This window comes from Blennius ocellaris (assembly GCF_963422515.1).
Source record: "Blennius ocellaris genome assembly, chromosome: 24".
In the NCBI taxonomy this organism is placed as follows: Eukaryota; Metazoa; Chordata; class Actinopteri; order Blenniiformes; family Blenniidae; genus Blennius; species Blennius ocellaris.
The window spans coordinates 7458845-7476273 of NC_137673.1; the positions used below are offsets into that span (position 1 = coordinate 7458845).

The following is a 17429-nucleotide window of genomic DNA, read 5'->3' on the forward strand; positions in this document are numbered from 1 at the left end:
GTACGGAGTCGTCCCACGTGTTGGTCGAAGCGGTAACGTGGGGTCTGGAGCGCACTTTTAGAAAATGCTCCGAGTCCCATCTCCGTGGAGACGGGGTGGGTGGAATCAACTCTGTCCCGGTGGAATTGGGAAAAAGCAACTTTTTTGAAAAGACTGGATCTCCGTCCATATGTTTTGAAAATGCTTTTGGCTCGGTTTCCGTGGAAACGGGAGAAAACGCAACTTTTTGATAATGCTCCGACTATCTCTGTGGAAATAGGAGAAAAAAAGCAACTTTTTGAAAATGCTCCGACTATCTCTGTGGAAATGAGAGAAAAACACAACTTTTTGGAAATCACCGTGAGTCCATCTTCTTGGAAATAGGAGAAAATGCAACTTTTTGAAAATGTCCCGGCTTTGTTTCTGTGCAAATGGTTGAAAACGTAACTGTTTGAAAAACACTTGAGCTCCGTGTAAACGGGAGGAAACGCAACTTTTTTTAAAATGTTGTGACTCCGTCTCCATGTAAACGGGAAAAAACACAACTTTTTAAAAATGTTGTGACTCCGTCTCCATGTAAATGGGAAGAAACGCAACTTTTTAAACATTTTGCGACTCCATCTCCATGTAAACAGGACGAAAAGCAACTTTTTGAAAATTTTGTGACTCCGTCTCCACGTAAATGGGAGAAAATGCAACTTTTTAAAAGCATTTCGACTCCATTTCCATGTAAATGGGAGAAAACACAACTTTTTAAAAATGTTGTGACTCCGTCTCCATGTAAATGGGAGAACATGCAACTTTAAAAAAATGTTTTGACTCTATCTCCATGTAAACAGGAGGAAACGCAACTTTTTGAAAATGTTTTGACTCCGTCTCCATGTAAACGGGAGAAAACGCAACTTTTTAAAAATGTTTCGACTCCGTCTCCATGTAAACGGGGAAAACTCCTAACTTTCGCATCTTCTACAACACCTGCAGGGACGGGGGGGAATTTTTTTTTTTTTTTTTAATTAAACTGCCTTGATTGGGAGCACTTTTAATCTGAAGAACTCTCAATGGCGAAGGATCCACGAGCGCCAAACATTTCACTTCCTTCAACTTTCAAGCAATCAGTGGCCTTCACTGTTTTGTTTTGTGTTTTTTTTTTTTTTTGTTGTTGCAATTTATATTCAGTTGATTTATTCAGGTTTGCCGTGTAACAAAACAGGGTAATTTCAATATACGGCCTCTTGTTTGTTTATAACAAGGCTGCTGCCATGAGAGAAAATGAAAACCTGATTACTCCAAATTGATTCGTATTGGGACGCCGGCCGAATTATTTCTGCTTGTTTTATTAACGTGACATCTTCAGAACTTGATAATAAAGGGAGAGAGAGAGAGAGAGAGAGAGAGAGAGAGAGAGAGAGAGAGAGAGAGAAGGGGGGGGGAATTATTATTTTTATTTTTAGTTATTTTTTGATTCCGAGCAGAAATCCATGTGAATCTTCCACCCGCCGACGTTCATCTGCATGCGCGTGGCACAGCGGCCGTCTAATGAGCCGTGGCCGTCGTGACTAATGCGTGTGTATTGGAGAGAGAGAGGGCGAGAGAGAGAGAGAGAGGGGGTGACCGATCCAATCAGGCCTTTTGGAGCCACTGGATCCGGCAGTCAAATCCCTCCCCTCATGCATCCTTGAGCACTGCTGATCCTTACAGATAATTAGAAAGACCCCGGGGGGGTGGGGGGGGGGCTTATCTGTCCACCCCCCCCCCACCCCCCACCCCACCCCCTCCCTCATCACCTCGCACTTCGTCCAGTTTCCCCTCATTTTGTTGCATCAGCAGGGACACGTCCATCCTCTGGGGGCTGGTCCATATATATATATATAAATATATAAATATAAATATATATTTATATAATGAGAGGAATTTGAGAATGCGTTGGAGGAGGAAGACAAAACTGCTCAGGGTGCACATTATTATTATTCCCCCCCCGCTCCTAGCATGTAAGATAGCATTACGGGATGTTTGGTAATCACCGCGTGATGCGCTAACCCCCCCCGCCCCCCCGACAAGCTCCGGGGATGCAAAAGCATTGTGGAACTGCATTATTAATGAATCCCCGAGGGGGAAATGAAGTGCTGAACATGGATCACTACCATATAGGCTCCGCTGACAGTAATAAATTCACCATAATGCGTTTCAGTTGGGGGGGGGGGGGGGGGGGGGAGAAATAAGAAAATATACACTTGAATAAAACAAATTGAATGTATAAAGGAGCTCCAAACATCAATCATTCACCGCGCCGGCGCTTGTGATGTCAGAGCCGGCCTGTGCGCCGAAGTACATTTTAGTGCGACTCTTCGTAACGAGCCGTTCAAAGGAATTCAAGGTTTTCTAGTTTCTAATGATAATAATGATTAAGCCTCCGAACACTAATTGTGGCTGTGTTTTTTTGTTGTTGTTGTTTTTTGTGTTTCCCGTCGTTTCTATGGGGACAGACCCAAATCGGAAGATTTTCAAAAAAATTGGCTTTTCTCCCGTTTCCATGGAGACTGAGTCAGAGCGTTTGTGAAAAGTTGCATTTTCCCCCAGTTTTCATGGAGACTGAGTATTTTCAAAAAGTTGCATTCCCCGCCACTTTCCAGAGAGACGGGTCGGAGCGTTTTTGGATAAGTTGTACCCCCCCCCCAACATTAGCATAGAGACAGTTGTATAATTTTTAAAAAGTTGCTTTTTCTCCCATTTCCATAGACTGAGTCGGAGAGTTTTTGAAAAGTTGCATTTTCTTTCATTTCCACCAAAGATGGATTCAGAGCGTTTTATGAGAACTTGTGTTTCCCCCGCGTTAGCATGGAGACGGAGTTGGATTATTTTCAAAAAGTTGAATTTTCCGCCCATTTCCATAGAGACAGGTCAGAGCGTTTTTTGGTTCGTTGTGTTCCCCCCCATGAGCATGGAGACAGCTGGATCATTTTCAAAAAGTTGCATTTTCATAGACAGAGTTGGAGAGTTTTTGAAAAGTAGCATTTCCCCCTGTTTCCATGGAGACGGAGACAGCGTCAGAGTGCTTTTCAAAAGTTGTGTTTTTTCCCCGTTAGCATGTAGACAGTCAAATCCTTTTCAAAAAGTTGCATTTCCTCCCATTTTCATAGACCGAGTCAGAGAGCTTTAGAAAAGTAGCATTTCCCTGTTTCCATGGAGACGGAGATGGCGTCAGAGTGCTTTTCAAAAGTTGTGTTTTTTCCCCGTTAGCATGTAGACAGAGTCAAATCCTTTTCAAAAAGTTGCATTTTCTCCCATTTCCATGGAGATGGAGCATTTTTCAAAAAGCGGGGGGTTTTCCTCCGTTTCCATGAAGACAGAGTTGGAGCGTTTTTCAAAAAGTTGCGTTTTTCAAAAGTTGCGTTTTTCAAAAAGTTGCGTCTTCCACTTGCATTATCCACGTTTCGGGGGACCGGGTGAGAGCTTTTGTTGTGTATTTTAGTCAAAACAACGAGGTCGTGTAAAATACAGATTGTAAATCATACAGGCAGGCTTCAGCTGTTACCGACCCGCAATGGTGTTTTGACGTTTTCTGACACGTGTCAAACTCGGGGAGCGCGTTGGCGACGAATACGAAAAGGAAAAAAAACAGACGTCACCTCCAGGCGATATCAGGTTGGCTCATCGACTGTTAACGGAAATCTAATTGGACGTTGTTGACAGGAGCGGTGTAACTCTTCAGTTTGTGGTGGTAATTGCTTTTCGGGCGCCTTTAATTCATAGCGGCAGACTGACAGCCTGCTAATCTGCTACGTTAGCAACAATGGTGCTGAGTAGGCTTGTTTAAAAATTACTATTATAGGCATACATTTGATAAACATACACTCTTTTGACTCCGTCTCCATGGAAACAGGGAAAACTTCTGACTTTTCCAAAATACTCCATGTGGAAACGGAGTGAAACGCAACTCCGTCTCCACATACACTTGAAAAACTAAACTTTCTGAAAATGTTGTGACTCCATGTAAATGGGAGAAAATGCAACTTTTTGAAAAGACTCGATCTCCGTCCATATGTTTCGAAAACGCTTTTGACTCAGTTTCTGTGGAAATGAGAGAAAACACAACTTTTTGGAAATTGCCGAGTCCATCTTCGTGGAAATAGGAAAAAATGCAACTTTTTGAAAAGACTCGATCTCCGTCCATATGTTTTGAAAACACTTTTGACTCAGTTTCCGTGTAAACGAGAGAAAACACAACTTTTTGAAAATACTCCGACTATTTCTGTGGAAATGAGAGAAAACACAACATTTTGGAAATTGCCGAGTCCATCTTCGTGGAAACATGAGAAAATGCAACTTTTTGAAAACGCCCCGGCTTTGTTTCTGTGCAAATGGTTGAAAACACAACTGTTTGAAAACACTTGAGCGCCGTGTAAACGGAGGAAACGCAACTTTTTAAAAATGTTGTGACTCTGTCTCATGTAAACAGGAGAAAACGCAACTTTTTAAAAAACGTTTTGACTCTATCTCCGTGTAAACGGGGAAAACTCCTAACTTTTCCAAAATACTCCATGTGGAAACGGAGTGAAACGAAACTTTTGGTAAACGCTCCGGGGAAACATCTTTTTCAAAACACTCCGACTCCATCCATATGTTTTGAAAACGCTTTTGACTCAGTTTCTGTGTAAACGAGAGAAAACGCAACTTTTTGATAATTCTCTGACTATCTCTGTGGAAATAGGAGAAAAAAACAACTTTTTGAAAATGCTCCGACTATCTCTCTGGAAATGAGAGAAAACAACTTTTTGCTGAGTCCATCTTCGTGTAAACGGGAGGAAACGCAACTTTTTAAAAATGTGACTCTGTCTCATGTAAACAGGAGAAAACGCAACTTTTTAAAAAACGTTTTGACTCTATCTCCATGTAAACGGGGAAAACTCCTAACTTTTCCAAAATACTCCATGTGGAAACGGGGAAAACTCAACTTTTGGATAACGCTCCGGGGAAACATCTTTTTCAAAACGCTCCAACTCCATCTCCACAAACACTTAGCTACAATGGCGCTGAGAAGGCTTTTTCTTTTCTTTTTTTAATTATACGTAACTTTTGATAATCACTCTTTACTTTGCAAACATCCAGGGAAAAAAGTCACGTCAAAGGTACTTTTTATAGTTTGGAATGACAAATCTGCCCTCCAGCCATTTTAGCCTCCCAAGAAAATCAAAGAAATTCTCCCGCCAAAAAAAAGATGTCGACTCTCGCATAACCGTCCAGACTGAGATTCATCTTTGTGCACATTTCAGCTTCACTTATAAAAGATCAAACGGTACAAAACTAAAAACTCTCATTTATAAAGCACAAGACTAAAGACAGAATGAGGTGAAACCATTCTGAAGCAGCTGTGATTTGACACCTGCATCAACATGTCGTTCCCATGGAAACGAGCAGAAAGGCTGAAAGTTCTGAAAGTGTTAGTGATGAAACCACACACAACCCACGGAGAACAAGACGCTATAACATTGTGCAGCTTTTGTAAAAAAGTTGCATCCCCCCCCCCCAATTATGCAAAGATGGAGCATTTTTGAAAGGCTGCACCCCCCCCCCCCCCCCCCCCTCGGCTAAATGTAGACTGAGTTGGAGCATATTTAAAAAGTTTAGTTTTCCCTACTTAACATGGAGACGGAGTCAGAGCAGTTTCAAAAAATTCTACCCCCCTTACATGTAGATTGAGATGGAGCGCTTTGTAAAACTAAAATTGTCCCCAGTTAACATGGAGATGGAGTTAGAGCATTTTAAAAAAGTTGCGTGTCGCCTTGTTTGCATGGAGCCCGAGTGAGCATTTCTCAAAATGTGTGTTTCCCCCCCTTGTTACCATAGAGACAGAGCGAGAGCATTTTCAAAAAGTTGCATTTCCCCCTCTGTTTACATGTATACTGAGTTGTGGAGCATTTTCATAAAGTTCAAGTTTGCGAGCCATTTTCAAAAGTTTGCTTTCTCCCTTGTTTCCACGGAGACATAGTTAAGCATTTTAAAGAAATTGCCCCCCGCCCCTCCATTTCCATCAGGATAGAGTCAGAGCATTTTCAAAAAGTTGCACCTTGGTAAAAAAGGTTTGTTTCCCCCCTCCCCCCCGCTTCCATGGAGACGGAGATTTTTCAAAAAGCTGGAACATGCGATTCCACCGAGACGGTGCTTTGATTCAAAGCAAAGAATGGATCCCAGCTACTGGGGAAGATGAAAGCTGTGTGGTGGTAGTTGGGGGGTGGAGGGGGCGGGGTCAGGGTGGGTGGGTGGGGGGGGGGGGGGGGGGCAGGGGGGCGGGGCTAATGAGTCCAGGCGAGTTTGTGTTTGCTCAGCACCCGGGAGTGTTTGCAGGGAAGTGAATGACACCGAGGGCTCCGCACTAAGCTGACCAGATTGGATCGCTCTGCCACCGGGTGGCATCTCCGGGGAGCCGCCGCGGGATGCAAATCCACACACACACACACACACCTTCACATGAAGTCGTACACACCTGTCCACACACACACACACACACAAAGTTATATCAACACACAGCCAAGGATCACAAGCCAATTTTAGAAGTCCAGAGATTTAACTTTTCGTTTCCCTGAGTAAGCAGTGGCTGGAGATGTCTGCTGATTTCACCGGAAAAGAAGTGTGTGTGTGTGTGTGTGTGTGTGCGTGTGCGTGTGTGGTGCAAAAAAGGAGAGGACCACTACACATTTTTTCCATGTATTTAAGGGTTAAGATGTGGTTTTATAGCCGACATTAAGGCGAGGGAATGCATCACATTCAAGGACAGGTAGGCGCTGGAAGGATGGCGCTGCAGTGTGTGTGTGTGTGTGTGTGTGTGTGTGTGAGTGAGAAAGAGAGAGAGAGATCGTACATTGTGGAAAAAAGGTCTCCATGTCCATTTTTTTAATGGGTAGCTTGTTCTTAAAAGTCGTCGTCAGACACTAAAACCCCTCGCTCGTAGTCACTCACGGTCCATTTACATGGAAATGATTTAAAACGCCATGCTCCCGGGGCGCCCGTTGACACGGCAACGGTGCACTGGATTGGAGTTTTGAGGTACTTGCAAGTGGAGGAAATACAGTGACGTGATGACGAGTGACGGAGTCGGGGAATCTGGCGTGCCGATTGGGGGGGGATCTGGCAACGCCGGGCAGCGTCGAGATCCATTTTCAAGTGGCCGCCAAGACAAATGTGCCACATACAGGCGAAATATGGAATCGGAGCGTGTTTTCGTATTTCCAGCGCGGACGAGGCCGGAGAGGGAGGCAGAGAGCCGAGGAGACGAGAGAGAGAGAAAAAAAAAAAAGACTCCTTCAGCCACTCGCATGTTTAATTCAGTGATTGATTTCTTCATTAAAATACATCCCCGTCTTAATTATTCTATTAATAATCCAAAAACCTCGTTGGGGAAAAAAAAAAAAAAAACACTCTTTTTATGTGTGTCAGAGGAGAAAGGAGACGTGGAGGGAAAGAGCCAGTGGCTTGAAGTTTTAGAAAATGAGTCCTAAACGTATTTTTCGCTTTTCCTAAGTTGATTTGAGTGGTTTTCTGACGGGGGTCACATGTAGTTACACTCATTGACTGACCGGCGCTACAACAACCAGGGATTCATTGAGTGGTCAATTAGATTTTGATTGGCGAGTTGATAGATCCGTTTACCGTTTGGTTGGTTAGTCTTTTGGTCCGGGGATTTATAGTCTGGTCAGTTGGTTGGTTAGTATTGTGTTTGTTTCAGTTGATTTGTTGGTTGGATGGAGTTTTGGTTAGTTGGTTTATTGGTTGGTATCGTGACTAACTGATTCACAGATTAGTTGATTGGTTGGTTGGTTGATGTTTTGGCTTGATTAATGGATGAGTTATTTGTAAAAATTGATTGGTCAGTTGGTTGGATAGCATTTTGGTTGGTTGGTTGGTTGGATAGTATTTTGGTTGGTTGGTTGGTTGGATAGTATTTTGGTTGGTTGGTTGGTTGGATAATATGTTGGTTGGTTGGTTGGATAATATTTTGGTTGGTTGGTTGGTTGGACAGTATTTTGGTTGGTTGGTTGGCTAGTATTTTGGTTGGTTGGATAGTATTTTGGTTGGTTGGATAGTATTTTGGTTGGTTGGTTGGTTGGTTGGATAGTATTTTGGTTGGTTGGTTGGTTGGATAGTATTTTGGTTGGTTGGATAGTATTTTGGTTGGTTGGTAGGTTGGTTGGATAGTATTTTGGTTGGTTGGTTGGTTGGTTGGATAGTATTTTGGTTGGTTGGTTGGTTGGATAGTATTTTGGTTGGTTGGTTGGTTGGATAGTATTTTGGTTGGTTGGTTGGTTGGTTGGTTGGTTGGTTGGTTGGTTGGATAGTATTTTGGTTGGTTGGCTGGTTGGTTGGTTGGTTGGATAGTATTTTGGTTGGTTGGTTGGTTGGATAGTATTTTGGTTGGTTGGTTGGTTGGATAGTATTTTGGTTGGTTGGTTGGTTGGATAGTATTTTGGTTGGTTGGTTGGTTGGATAGTATTTTGGTTGGTTGGTTGGTTGGTTGGTTGGTTGGTTGGTTGGTTGGATAGTATTTTGGTTGGTTGGCTGGTTGGTTGGTTGGTTGGATAGTATTTTGGTTGGTTGGATAGTATTTTGGTTGGTTGGTTGGTTGGATAGTATTTTGGTTGGTTGGTTGGTTGGTTGGTTGGTTGGTTGGTTGGATAGTATTTTGGTTGGTTGGTTGGTTGGATAGTATTTTGGTTGGTTGGTTGGTTGGTTGGTTGGTTGGTTGGTTGGTTGGTTGGTTGGATAGTATTTTGGTTGGTTGGCTGGTTGGTTGGTTGGTTGGATAGTATTTTGGTTGGTTGGTTGGTTGGATAGTATTTTGGTTGGTTGGTTGGTTGGATAGTATTTTGGTTGGTTGGTTGGTTGGATAGTATTTTGGTTGGTTGGATAGTATTTTGGTTGGTTGGTAGGTTGGTTGGATAGTATTTTGGTTGGTTGGTTGGTTGGTTGGATAGTATTTTGGTTGGTTGGTTGGTTGGTTGGATAGTATTTTGGTTGGTTGGTTGGTTGGATAGTATTTTGGTTGGTTGGTTGGATAGTATTTTGGTTGGTTGGTTGGTTGGATAGTATTTTGGTTGGTTGGTTGGTTGGTTGGTTGGATAGTATTTTGGTTGGTTGGCTGGTTGGATAGTATTTTGGTTGGTTGGTTGGTTGGTTGGATAGTATTTTGGTTGGTTGGTTGGTTGGATAGTATTTTGGTTGGTTGGATAGTATTTTGGTTGGTTGGTTGGTTGGTTGGATAGTATTTTGGTTGGTTGGTTGGTTGGATAGTATTTTGGTTGGTTGGTTGGTTGGTTGGATAGTATTTTGGTTGGTTGGTTGGATAGTATTTTGGTTGGTTGGTTGGTTGGATAGTATTTTGGTTGGTTGGTTGGTTGGTTGGATAGTATTTTGGTTGGTTGGTTGGTTGGATAGTATTTTGGTTGGTTGGCTGGTTGGTTGGTTGGTTGGATAGTATTTTGGTTGGTTGGCTGGTTGGTTGGTTGGTTGGATAGTATTTTGGTTGGTTGGTTGGTTGGATAGTATTTTGGTTGGTTGGTTGGTTGGATAGTATTTTGGTTGGTTGGTTGGTTGGATAGTATTTTGGTTGGTTGGTTGGTTGGATAGTATTTTGGTTGGTTGGTTGGTTGGTTGGTTGGTTGGTTGGTTGGTTGGATAGTATTTTGGTTGGTTGGCTGGTTGGTTGGTTGGTTGGATAGTATTTTGGTTGGTTGGATAGTATTTTGGTTGGTTGGATAGTATTTTGGTTGGTTGGTTGGTTGGATAGTATTTTGGTTGGTTGGTTGGTTGGTTGGTTGGTTGGTTGGTTGGATAGTATTTTGGTTGGTTGGTTGGTTGGATAGTATTTTGGTTGGTTGGTTGGTTGGTTGTGGTTGGATAGTATTTTGGTTGGTTGGTTGGTTGGATAGTATTTTGGTTGGTTGGCTGGTTGGTTGGTTGGTTGGATAGTATTTTGGTTGGTTGGCTGGTTGGTTGGTTGGTTGGATAGTATTTTGGTTGGATAGTATTTTGGTTGGTTGGTTGGTTGGATAGTATTTTGGTTGGTTGGTTGGTTGGATAGTATTTTGGTTGGTTGGATAGTATTTTGGTTGGTTGGTTGGTTGGTTGGTTGGTTGGTTGGTTGGATAGTATTTTGGTTGGTTGGCTGGTTGGTTGGTTGGTTGGATAGTATTTTGGTTGGTTGGTTGGTTGGTTGGATAGTATTTTGGTTGGTTGGTTGGTTGGTTGGATAGTATTTTGGTTGGTTGATTGATAAGACTGCTTGGTTGGTTGGTGTTTTGGCTCGATTGATTGATTGATGAGTTAATTGGAAAAAGAATCGTGGCTGGTTGGTTTACAGATCAACAAATGAATTGCTTAGTTGGTTATCAATTTGATTAGTTGGTTAATGATTAGCTAGTATTTTGTCAACTTGATTTATACGTTAGCTGACAGATCATTTGACCGTTGATTAATTGAGACTGGTTGACGGGTTGTTTGATTGGTTGAGCAGTTGGTGAAAAACAAAAATCCGGAAAAACAGACGAGACGAAGGAGTTGTTTTCTACTCATAAATTACACACGCTCTCTCTCTCTGGGTCGTCCGAGGATACCGCCAAAACAGAAAAGACGGACAGGAGAGAAAACTGTAAAATGTTTATGAAGTGAGGAATGGGGAAAACAAGAAAGGTGAGCAAAGACACAAAAAGGCAAAGTTGACCAAAAAAAAAAAAAAATAGGAGGGAGAGGAGACGGAAATGAAAAGGTAAGGAAAGGTTAATGGACGACAGGAAGGGGGGGGGGGGGACACAGCTGGAATACGAAGGACAGAATAAAATGGGTAAAGAAAGCAGTGTGAAGAGGAAAGAGTATTGAGAAATTGATAAACCGTTACAAAAAAAAATAGAGGAAATGGCACAAATAAAAAGTGGAGAGAGGGTTTAAAAAAAAAAAAAAAAACCCAGCAAAGCAAAGCTCCAGACTAATAAATTGGAGGCTATTCACACCGATCTAAAGAGACCTCTGTGTTGTGAGTGTGTGTGTGTGTGTTGTGTGTGTCAGTCACTGTGTGTGTGTGTGTGTGTGTGGCAGTGGGAGTGAAGCAGCCCTGAGTGTGGCTCCAGATTAATGGGGGCCATTATCTCAATGCCCAAAACACTCAGTGATGAAGAGTCACTGCCTGGCGACGGGCCCCGGCCAATCAATTTGCGGCGCAGCAGTCACCTGCCCGGGTCAGAGCCCACATACGGCCGGCGTTTGTTGAGGAGGCGGCGGCGGTGATTTGGGAGGGGGGGGGGGGGGAGGAGGGTTGGCAAATTTCCATGACATTACAGTGCGGCGTACGAGGAAACGGAGGGTTGTGTGGTTTGGCATTGAGCGCAGACACGATGGACTCCGTCTCTCGCCCTACTTATCCGTCCCTTTCGTCCCGTTAGATTGACCACAGGTGAGGGGGGGATGGGACGAAATCGACTCGCGCTTCAAACTGAACCCGTCAAAATAAATGTCTGTTCCCGAAGGTAGAAGCCTGACCGCCGCTGCCGACTGAATTAAAGATGATGGAAGTAGCACTAATTGCACTAATTTGCCGCTGACGTTAACAGGCGTTTCGGGTGATTATATTGCACTTAAAAGATCAAAGGGAACATTTATTGTCTCAATATGTCCCCCCCCCACCCCCAGTCTCTCCACGTCTCTGCAGACTCTCGCCCGTCTTCTTTTCTCTCGTTTCTTTGTAAAGTTGGAAAAACTGTACGATCAGGCCTTTAAGGTCCTAAAGTCAATTTCTGTTTTCGTGACACGAGTCGCCCACCGATCGGGAGAGACGGACATTTATGTCCATCACTCCAGTCCCAACGATGCGGAAAAATATAGTGTCCAACGTGGAAAATAACCCGAGTCCCAAGTAGCGACGATAGACGACAACACACCTCCCCTTTAAATTCTACTGCGTGACAAACAGTCACCGAAGAGAACTTAGCGAATCGCCTCGTTTGTTTTGATCAGGGGGTCTCGTTAGACTGAGCCTTGGTTATTCTCGACAATTGCGCTCAATCTTTCGCGCACCGCGTAGCAAACCACGGCCAATCTACTTGAATCAATGGGGAAAAAATAAATACATTCAAGGTTTTTTTTTCTTGAGAAACATCAACCAGTTGTTTTGAGACTCGAAGTTGTTTGGGTAAAAAACAACAAATAAACATGTTTATCTTTCATAAGTCGCGTGAAGGACCACAAACTGGAGCTCTTTACATTTTGTGTACATCAAAAGTGCAAAAGCCTTGTATGTTCATTGGGATAAGTCCTTGATCGACACGTCACTCCACATGCAGTACATTTTCTTTTACTCACTTATGTTATTTTTGTATTCCCTTTCTTCTGTCCGCTACCGTCACAACAGATTTTTTTTTCTTCTTCCCCAAACCATCTAAAGACCAAAAGGAAATAATTCTTTCCTTTGCCAAGAAAATCTCGAGCCTCCTGAAGGATGCTCTTTCACATGGAGGAGAGGCTCCCCGTCATTACCTTGAGAGCACAAGAGCCACTCACAGAAGACAGCTCAGAGTTATTTATTTGGCTCACGTGGCCTGAGGTGAAAAAAATAAACCAAATAAACATGGAGGATGGAAGAGACTAGTATACCAGAGGAGAACTCGACTTCCTAGCAAACGAGATCTTGGGCGTCGGCCCGCGGACATTGGGGATGTATTCGGCGGTGTTGAGATACAAAAGACCAACCCCCCTTGAGCCGTATAGTGGTTCGTATTATTCCAATTTTCAACATGTGCAAGAAACATATCCCTAGAGCGAGAAAATCTCTCGCAGACGACTCCAGATTGTTTTATGAATGACTGAATGGTTTATCCAAGAAAACGACATATGTTGAGTTGAAGCTCGATATTACACCGCCCTACACAGACGAGGTGGTGTTTGGGAAAAACTGTAGGGTGGGTACCTTGAAGAGAGACCTTGGGGGACTGTGAGTTCAATTTTCCAATATGTGCACAGTAAAAGTTTCGCGATTGTTGTGAATACTCAACGAGCGAGAAAATCTTTCGCGGAGGACTCTATACTGTGTTCCCTTCAATGGCATGGTTTATCCAAGGAATTCCGAACACTGAGGCACCACAAGTGCAACATACATTCTCCTATCTTCATAAACTGTTAAAACTTGAAGATAAGAAAACTTGTGTTGCTCTCGGGTTGCCCCAAGATTCAGAACTCTAAAATTGGGCAAAAATATTGTCGCTCAATCTGGGTATTCATGAGCAATCAGGATGGTTGATGGGTTCCGCGGTTCCAATTTTCAATATGTGCCCTAATTATTTAGAACACCCCGAATATCTTTCGCAGACTCCATACTGTTCTACGATCGATGACATGGTTTATCCATAGAATTCTGATCCCTCAGGTAACGAGAAGGCCATATAACTCTTATCTTCATAATTTGTCGAGTTAAAGCTTGAATTCTATCTCGCTGCAGGGGTACAGCGGCGCTCGGTGGGTTGATTGAACTGATTCCTGAACGACTCCACCGAAGCGCGTCAACCGCATCGATTGCAGGGCTGCATTATTTCAGAGCCGCCCACCTTGAGCGCAGGTGAAGAGCGCTCATTTGGTCATCCCCCCCCCCCTTCCCCGACAGTCGATGCATCACTGAGTGTTTCTTAAGCTCAAGGCTCGGTTGAAGTCATGAAGTATTCAATCTTTCCCTGACCACTCGAAAGCATTTCGAAAGCAAAGCACTTTTGCCAGCGAACATGTACACATTAGACCTGCCTCACACTTTTTAAAACCACCGATCGAGAAGGACCACGCGGGACTACTGCCCTTGCGTCATTCACCTCCCATTGAGGAGCGCGACGACGGAAACACTCAGTCCAATCAGGCAGACTTGATGAGTTCGCCCAACCGCATCAAACGCTGGTCCACGGCTGTGTTTCCCCACGTTTGCGCTGGAGACGTGCCGCCTTGCATGTTTTACTCTGCTGAACATTCACTCATCCTGTTAGGATGAGTGAACCACAGCTTGTGTTGTGTATCTCAGGATACTGGGAATCATCCATCAGGGAGGGAATGAAGGGGTTAAGGCCTCCCCAACAAAAACGGAGCCAATACAAATCAATGGCAATGCCCGGACTGATAAAGGAGCGCTTTAGAGACGGGGAATTATCCGAGGAAGGCTTTCATGTGCAGGGGCCACGTCAATTAAAGGGTGCACTGTGTTTTTCCACGGCGGTTTATCAAGTGGCTAAATGGGAACATCAGTGTGTTCGGATGTGCTCGAGTAACCCTGAAGACTGGGACTGCGTTTCGCAATCTCTGCTTGAATACAACAGAACTTTTTGGGGTGACTGTTTTCAGAAAACTACACTATGACAAGCATTAAAGCGCCGCGTGAACGAGCGTTGTTCATTCTAAATCCAATTTTTACATTTGGATTTACAATAAAAACTCAACAAAAATCCTCTGCAATTCATGAACATTCGAAGTAAGTTTGGTGATGAAGAGTCAAATTAGCACTATTTAATGCTTTGTGCTATGAAGCTAATGCCTCTATTCAAATCTACTTTTTGAACATTTAAAAGTGGATTTTTTTTCCCCACCATGTATTTTCATTTCATGGAAAAGTTACGCGTTTACATGGCAAAGTTTTGAAGATGATGTCCGTCTCCGTGAAAACGAGGCCCCTCCCCCATTTCCGCTTAGACCGAGCATTTTCGAAAAGTCGTATTTCCGCAGAGGGGGAGTCGAACTGTTTTCAAAAAGTTGCGCCCTCACCTATCTCCACGGACACAGAGCATTTGACAAAAATTATGTTTCCCCCAAGTTTCCGAGGTTACGGCCATTTACGTTTTCAAAAACTACCACCTTCGGCGCTGTTCTCAAGAAGTTTGCACTTTCAGTAGCTGCAGCTCGAAACAGACCCACAAAATGCAACAAAAGTTTTCCGCTTCCAATTGAAAATGTTGTCTTTGTAACTAAGACGTCAGAGTCCAAAGACCGTTCAGAGTCTAAAGTGATAATAGACGGTTTATGCACAACTACGTCACCATCGGCATTGAAACGCCCGGTCCAAAGAACGATTCTTGGTCTAAAGAACGATTCTCGGTCTAAAGAATGATTCTTGGTGAAAGGACGATTTTCGGTCCAAAGAACGATTCTTGGTGAAAGGACGATTCTCGGTCTAAAGAACGATTCTTGGTGAAAGGACGATTCTTGGTGAAAGGACGATTCTCCGTCCAAAGAACGATTCTCGGTCCAAAGAACGATTCTTGGTGTAAGGACGACTCTTGGTCCAAAGAACGATTCTCGGTCCAAAGAACGATTCTTGGTGAAAGGACAACTCTTGGTCCAAAGAAGTCCAAAGAACGATTCTTGGTCTAAAGAACGATTCTTGGTGAAAGGACGATTCTCGGTCCAAAGAACGATTCTTGGTGAAAGGACGATTCTTGGTCCAAAGAACGATTCTCGGTCCAAAGAAGTCCAAAGAACGATTCTTGGTCTAAAGAACGATTCTTGGTGAAAGGACGATTCTCGGTCCAAAGAAGGATTCTCGGTCCAAAGAAAGATTCTCGGTCCAAAGAAGGATTCTCGGTCCAAAGAACGATTCTTGGTCCAAAGCAGTCCAAAGAACGATTCTTGGTCTAAAGAACGACTCTTGGTGAAAGGACGATTCTTGGTCCAAAGAAGGATTCTTGGTCCAAAGAGGTCCAAAGAAGTCCAAAGAAGGATTCTCGGTCCAAAGAAGGATTCTTGGTGAAAGAAGGATTCTTGGTCCAAAGAAGGATTCTTGGACCAATGAAGGATTCTTGGACCAAAGAAGTCCAAAGAACGATTCTTGGTCCAAAGAACAATTCTTGGTGAAAGGACGATTCTTGGTCCAAAGAAGTCCAAAGAAGATTCTTTTAATCTCAGCATCACTTTTCCTCTCACAGCAGAAAGTCACAGCGATTTCACTCAGCGGCACGACGAAAGTTTTGCTAATCCACAGAAGCCACTGCAGCAGATTTTGCACGTCGCCCGTAAGGGACGTGAAACTATTGTAAAAGACGACTCCCGATATTTTGGCCCGAGGATGACGAACACATGCCGCGTGAAAAGTGAACATTTAATGACACAAAACGTCTCGGCTGCATTGGTCTCTTTCTATCTCTCTCTCTCTCTCTCTCTCTCTCTCACCGCATCCTCAGAATATATATTAGCAAATTACACGTATTAACAGTTGCCGTCGTATCGGCTGTAAATCAAACCTCCGCCCGCGGAGCTGATGGGGGAAGCCTCTGTATCGCGGCAGATGTCTGCTTGTGCTGCGTGTAATAGCGGCCCAACACCCCCCCCGCCCCTCCCTCGCACAATCCCAGGAGTTAATTCTCACCACCGAGCAGTCTGGCGGCGGCGGCAAACACAAAGCGCGAATGTCCTTTGCTTCGAAAAGTCTTTAATTCGAGCATCTCTTGCGCCGTCACTCGCTTCCTGGAGGAGTAATGTGCTTCGAGGACAGAGGTCAGGACAAAGTGGGCCCGTCTGTTCCCCCCACCCCCCGAAACGCCCGCAACCCATCGTGTCGGTAGAAGTGATCGGTGTCAAGCCACGGGGATAATTAGGATCAGCGTGGGGGCAGACGCGTAAAAGTTTAAACGCCGACAGACCCCGAGGCGTCGTGTTTGTTCTCGGAACGGGAACGTTTACTCGCGTCCAGCTGCTGCTCTGACTCGGATTGACGAGGTGCAGAATGCCAGACAGGCGATTTCTCTATTTGAGCGAGACACTCCGATAATGACGCTTTTGCGTCTACGCGTTAGTTCCGCTACAGGTACTTCCCCTGGTTCCTCCTCCACCGAGGCTCCGAACGAGCGAAGGTGAGTAGACAACGTGACTGACGGCACTTTTTTCAAATCCGACCACAACAAATATGCCCAGAAACTGAGATAGATGCACAGAAACAAACCCCCTGGAGCAGTGACCATGTGCAGGTCTAACCCTAACCCTTTTTGTCTGGTGGTTGACCAGAGAATTCAGGATCTCGACGGAGCGACTTGCTCCGAGTATCAGGAGGTCTCCGAGCCACGGTGTTATGGATTAACTGGTTTCCCTGCGAACTGGTGACCGGCTTCCTTAAGCAGATGTTAAAAACCCCACCTCCGCAGTCGTCCCGGCGAACGTCGTTATTTCCATTATTGCTTAAAGTATCGCACTGTTTCTTTGTCCGATCTTATCAGCTGCTGCTCACGGCTTGGGGAAGAAGTCACCAGTTAACACGGGCACCAGTGAAACCGAAACACCAGACACCGAAGCGTCATATTGGGGAGGCGATCACTTGTGCTCCGATGACTCCGCCCACTTCACGTGGGTCGTGGAAAACGGCCGAGGCGGAGGCGATGAAGGACGAGCTCGCAGACAAGTGTCTTCAACCGATTGTTGCATTTGGCGCCATACATATCGAACTAAAACACAAT

The 17429-nt window shown here is 44.2% G+C and overlaps 1 protein-coding gene across 1 annotated transcript in view; it reads right to left on the reverse strand.

Moving 5' to 3' along the window:
• LOC308147840 (receptor tyrosine-protein kinase erbB-4-like) overlaps window positions 1-17429 on the reverse strand; it is a gene marked incomplete at its 3' end in the record, with an annotated part of 282612 nt that overhangs the window by 25567 nt on the left and 239616 nt on the right.